We start from the raw sequence: 6973 nt of genomic DNA, 5'->3' as shown, positions 1-6973 counted from the left end.
AATGCATACACGTGATGATGTCGCAAGCTTATCTGTTTATGTCAATCAGCATCAGGTAAGTAGACTTAATGACAGAATTTACTGATAATGAATGTAAAACTTAATATTTCGGAGGTGATATAAGACCGCTCTGGCTTTAGGCAGCTATATATTCGAGGGCATACACAGGACGGTAGAAGCACAGGGTTTCGTTACAAATGTCTAATACACATGTACATGTGCTATACTGATATAGGTCACAGCACATGTGTTTATGTGGACTGTGACCTATATCAGTATGGCATAACGTTATGTGTATTTTGTAACGAAACCCCTGTGGGAGAAGTGACGTAAAGGGTTAACTTTTAACAATAACTTTGTCCTATTACATAATTTTGAATTTAACCCATTTTTAAGAAAAATACAGAAACATCAGCTGACCTTTTACCTTTGTATGTTATTCTCGAAATTTTGAGATAGGTCATTCAATATATGTACCTAAACAATAGCATACTTTTATAAGTTTATATTTCTAGGCAACAATCAAAGGCATTTTTCAAACCTGAATTCATCCATCTTGGCTCCACGTACATGTATATCCTTTGTCGTCATTGATATTGTTTATACAGAAATTTATTCTTGATTTCTGTGACATGATTTCAGTTAAATCTGATAACATCACAGCAAGGTACACGACAGCCCGGAGCTAATTTTAATGAATTCATTGAATTAAATGTCAATCATTAGCAAATATATGTATATCATATACATATTTTGGTGCAACTTATTCGCAATTACTTCACATGGTGCATTTTCGCAGCTTCTATTTTTTCTTTATGTATTCTGCGTTAAAAAAAAATTGACATAAACTTCTGTCCCAGCACTATGAACCAGGCTTAAAATAAAAACGTTTGTCTAAACCAGACTTTACCAAAAACGGACAAAATAGTTCATTGAAATTTTGAATTTTATTTAATCATGTTTCAATTTAGCATTTTTTTCAATTTTCAATATTTAATGACTATTGAAAAATGATTGACTCCATAAAATGAGCGTTGATTCTGCGAAAGGACATGTCTATTTGATATTTAATGTCTTTGCTGTAACCAAAATATTACACATTGTAGTATCATTTTTCTGGTTCCAGAAACTATATAGCAAGTCCAAGGTATTCAAATAATTAAGCACCAGTATGATTTAAATTTGAATTCCATCTTTTTCAGCTAACCAAAATGGAATTTGCCGTTCCAGGGACAGCTCTAGCACCAGTGTTCCTGTTGACAGCACCACTAGCTCATATCTGTTATTCTACAGGTACCAAGCCCACTCGTTAAAGCTATTATGTTGTTAGCAACAATTTTCAGCATCACTTAAATCATTAATATATTCCTAAAAGATTGATGATATTCAACTTCTTTGAAAGAAGTGCTTAAGCTTTTTGTGACTTTACTCCAAAGAACTCTTGTGTGGTAACTTTTTATTTTTGTGTTTTTCAAGACATTTTTTCTTTAACTGATTTAGATGTGTCAGATGTGTTAGAAAGAGAACAATCATTAAAGAAGCTACATCCAGTTCGAATAAGTCCTGAGCTAATTAAAACACAGTGTACACTTGTAAACAGATTAAAGGTTGTGTTTCACATATATGCAATTGATTATTATCTTTCATAATTGATGTGTTGTCAGTTTTGTTACTCAATAGTATCATTACTATTTATGTGAGAAAGTTGGAACATGTTTCATATAAATCCCACTTAGACAGAACCAAGAGCCTGCAACGTATGCTTTTGCTGTAGGTTAGTTTAAACTTTATTTTATTGATGTTAAATTACAATAGTACATGGTTATGAATACAGAAAAGGATCCAGAAACAAGTACTTAGTACTTATGTAAATCCGTCTCCTTATAGACATAACAGCAGCTATAGATCAGTACTGACACTATTATAATTCATATAAATAAATATAAATATATATAAAGTATAACATGTGCAGGGAAAAGAAAGAGAAAGGGTGCAAGGATTTATAGTGGGATGGGGATGATGTTTGATGGGGAAGCGATGGGCAACAAAACTGCATTGAGAGAACAAACGCTGATTGCATGAATACAAACGATATTTGACGAACGAGCACTATGTCTGTACATGTTGTGGAAAGATTATGTAGTATGTTATGAAAACAAATTAAAACTACAAATGCAATTCTTAACTGGCACTAATGATCTGTAACACTCTACGCAGACTAATGCGATATTCAAGTAATTGCAAGTATAACCACAACAAACATGATTACTGATATGAAGTTTTGAACACAGTCAAAAATAGCTTCATTTAAGTGAATTGGTAGTTCGGGTCTACCATCAAGTAAAAAGCTTACATTATAGTTAGGAGGTAGGCGACTAAAACATTGGATTCTCAGCTGCTGGTAGTTAGGACATTGGAGGAGGAAATGTTCTGTAGTTTCAGTAGACAAATTACATGAGCACATGGGACTATCAACTAAGTTTCGTGCAAACAGGTGAGTATTTAAGGAGCTGCAGTTCAACCTAAGTCGTGCATGATGGATCTGACCTTGTCTGCTTCTGCAGTAGTAATAGTGCTGAGGAACAGAGAGAGTGTCGGCATTTAGATTTTTTTTGAGGTTAGTAATTGAGGGATTGTATTTTACGTTATCTGGTAGTGCATTCCATAAATCAACAGAAGAGGGGAGGAAAACGTCTTTATATAGATTAGTTCGACAGTTGACTTGACAGAAATTGTTAGCTCTTCTTGTATTGTAAGTATGTATATTTGAATGGCGAGCAGGTAGAACGTTAGCAAGATAAGAAGGGCACTGACCATGAACAATCTTATGAAATTGGATTAATTTGTGTTTTCTCCTTCGGACAATAAGGGGGTCCCAACCAGATTCTGCATATAGTCTGTTTGTCGTGACTTGTGAGTTTGGTTGCCCCAGTCACGATTCTGGCTGCTTCGAGTTGTATGTTTTCCATCAACTGGCTTTGGCCTAAAGTTATGTTGTCCCATACAATATCCCCATATTCTAATAAGAGTCTTATAAAAGTATAATATATCGTTTGAAGAGACTTTCTATCAATGATAAATTTTAGATTCCTAATTATGCTAAGTTTTTTAGAGGCTTTACTAATAATGTTTTGAATATGGTCACTCCAACTTCCATTGGCTGAGATAGAGATACCGAGGTGTTTATGGCAAGTGACTTCAGTTAAAGAAATCTTGTTCATATACAGAGAGGGATGGATCGGTTTTTCGAGTTTCTTACTAACAGTCATTGTTACAGTTTTGTTAGGATTAAACTTTACAAACCAAGTTTTAGACCAATCGTGAATTTTCATTAGATTATTAATTAACAAGTTTGCGGTCGGACCCGGTGACTCCACTTCGACATATAGAGACGTATCGTCAGCAAATAGCTTTATAGTACAATCGATCTCTTTGACAACATCATTTATAAAGATTAAAAAGAGCAGTGGACCTAAAATTGATCCCTGTGGAACTCCTGCTGTGATATATGCTAAATAAGAATGTTTACCATTTATAACAACACGTTGACAGCGATTATGTAAGTAATCTGAGAACCAAGTAAAAACATTTCCTGTGATGCCGAAAGATTTTAGTTTAAAAAGAAAGCCTCGATGCCATACTCGGTCAAACGCTTTGCTGATATCACAGAAGACCATTCGGACTTCTTTACATTTATCCAGAGCAGAGAAGATATCATTAGAAATAGAAAGAAGTTGATTTATAGTGGAATCACCGGATCTGAAACCAGACTGGAAGGGTGTTAATGAAGATTTATCAATAAGATAGTTGTAAACATATTGATATACACAGCGTTCCAACTTTTTCCCAACAATTGATAATAGAGAGATATGACGATAATTACTAAAAGTAGATGGATCGTCTTTTTTAAATACTGGTGTCACATGAGCAGTTTCCAAGATGACGGAAAAATACATTCAGTGAGCGAAATGTTAAATAGGATTTGTAGTGGATAGGTAAGAATATCGGCAGCTTCCTTAATCAAACGAGAACTTATAAGGTCGGGACCAGAGGCTTTCTTCATGTCAAGGGAATGTATTGCATCAAGAACGTCTTGAAGAGATATTACAATGTCGGAAAATGTGTGAGTATGAGAATAGTTTAGAACAGGGGGATCAATATTAGAGCCATTAATAGTAGATTGTGAGGGAAAAAAAGTGTTAAAAGCGTTTGCTTTATCGAGATCGTCATATAAAATGTCGTTATTGTGAGAAATAGGAGGAATGCCGCCTTTTCTATTAGAGTTAGACATAAAACTGTTTATAATTTTCCACCGTTCCTTGGCACAAGTGTTAGTATTATAGTTGAGTTTATCACAGAGTTTGTTAAAATAGTCACGTTTGGAATAACGAATGGCGTTTATACAACTATTTCTGAATTTTCTAAATTTTGCCCAGTCGTCTACTTTAAAAGAATGTTTAGCTTTTCGATGAAGGTATTTTCTTTTTCGGATCAGTTTTCTTACTCTGTTGTTTAACCATGCGGGAGCGTTACTTCTTACAGTATAGTCTTATTCGGTATACATTCTCTAGCCGTCTTAAGTGTAATGTCAGTAAGTAGATCAGTACATCTGTCTATGTTATTACTATCTAGTCAATGTCCCAGTCAATTTTAGAACGCTTGTCTCTGTAATCGTCATAGTCACCGAGATCATATAACAAAATGTTACGTTTAAAACATGATTGAATAGGTTTGGATATATCAAGGCTACCATATACTGGGCAATGATATCTAAATGGCTGGTCTAGGAAGCTTTCACCGACATGACATAAGTTAACTAAGGATGGGTCACTAGCACAGACTATATCTAGGAGAGAGGAAGACGATTCAGTGAAAAAGGTAGGATTGGCGACACTCTGTGTAAGATTGTAAGTAGTTAGTAAGTTGCGAAGGTGAATACAGTGGTTATAATTATTATTTAGTAAGTTTGCGTTGAAGTCGCCGGTTATTATAATGTTGGGAATTCCAGTGTTAAAAGCAAGTTCGATAGAAGGAGCAATATGGTCCCAAGAAGAAACAGGTTCATCTGGGGGTCTATAGAATGTCCCATACAGAACTAGTTTACCTAGTATGTTAAGTTGCACCCAAACGCACTCAACTGACGGTAATTATAAGTCAGATCGCACTTGGATGTTATGCTGTTGCTAACGTATACAGAGACCCCACCACCTTGCCTATGAGGTCTACAATAACAATATGAGGAAGAAAAACCAGGAAATTCGGAATCAGAAATTATCTCATTAGGACTAAGCCATGTTTCGGTAAAGGAAAGGATATTAATCTTATACAGTTCACTAAAGAGAATATCAAATTTATGCTTTATGCTTTGTACGTTTAGGTGAACAAAAGTATATTTGGCATCGTCAAATAATGTTGTAAATTTAGATGAGCACGATGAAACTGATGATACGTCAGACACGCTAGGCCCGGGATTACTTTCAATATCGCCAGAGAGAAGGAGTAATATTCGGAGAAGTACTAAAGATATACACATAGTAAAGCAAATAGATATGCCGCTCTTCTTCACTTCGTAGGGTACTTACCTGGTTCGGGTATTAAAGTCATATATAAGTTTGCATGAGACTTGTAACATGTACATTAAGGTATGCGATGCATATAATACAATTAATACAAATAAAATATCCACTAGTACAGACGATGATAGTTACGGTAGTAGAAAATACCTATCCGGACACAGTAGAGATTAGGACATATAGGCATTCAAGTTACGGAAGTAACCTTAGGATGAGCATAACCATTCGTATCCGGATAGAGTAACAAAAAAAAATCGACCGATAAGAGCAACAACTTTGTAACATGTATAGTGTGATAAAATGCGCTTGTTCACGTGGGCAGTGGGAAAGGGGAGGTAATAGTGTAAGGAAAGTAAAGGTGCGGTGGGATATGAGAAGAGTAAGGTAACAAAGAAAAAATAACATGATGAGTATTACTTCCATCGTGTAACTGAGAAAGGGGTAGGCAGGTACATAAAATAAATACATTTCATGTGTATACATTTAGGTTTTAAACGCTAATTAACTACTGGAGTACGCGTACTACAAAGGCATAGGATGGCTGGGCATTACGGTTTCAATAGTATTTTTTTACGGGAAGAAAACTCATAATACCCGAAATCGAGTGGTGGATATGTGCATATCGTCGTAACACCGCAGCACCAAATCCTCAACCACCCTTATGTACCACGGACGGTATGTACATACAATCAAGTAATTTTGTAATGTACATAAACATTCAATGAATATTTACAAGTACGTTCGACTAAGTGTGTACCTATATATTAAAACAATTCATGATACATATATAGAGAGAACCATACAATTTACTAAGCCTATCAAAAACTAACAAAGAGTTAGTGGTACTACACGTATCTGATTACATACAATATAACGTAACAGTGACGTCTGGGTATATAAATCAACATATCTTATAAGTTTCTAGGTATGTGCTAAATCCTGAATTGATCTTGGATCAGAGGTAGATGACATGGTAAAGTAGCTAAAATTTACCAAATAATGAATTTCTATATATGTTACTTTACACCTATATGTACAAAATGTACCATAGTAATATAATTATGATGAATTGTGTAGTTATGTATGAGAAACTGCGCAAACAACATACAATTGTATTATTATGCAATATCTTGTTTATCAGAATTGAGGAATAAAACAGTTTATTGATTGATTGATACCAGGGTTTACATTTCAGGCTGTTTGTACCTAATAAGTAAACCTCGAACATTTCATGATACCTTGGATATAGTAGAAGATACATATAATTTATAGGTAACAAAACAACAACAAAAAAGACATGGAAGGGTTGTTAAAGTTTGAGAAACTATCATGTAAGTTTAAATTTGACTTTGAAATAATAAAAAATAATAATTAATCTATGCATTATAAGCTTTTGTACA

Source organism: Mizuhopecten yessoensis, unplaced genomic scaffold (genome assembly GCF_002113885.1).
Source record: "Mizuhopecten yessoensis strain PY_sf001 unplaced genomic scaffold, ASM211388v2 scaffold4931, whole genome shotgun sequence".
Classification (NCBI taxonomy): domain Eukaryota; kingdom Metazoa; phylum Mollusca; class Bivalvia; order Pectinida; family Pectinidae; genus Mizuhopecten; species Mizuhopecten yessoensis.
The sequence above is the reverse complement of the archived record's forward strand: the minus strand, read 5'-3'. Positions refer to the sequence as shown.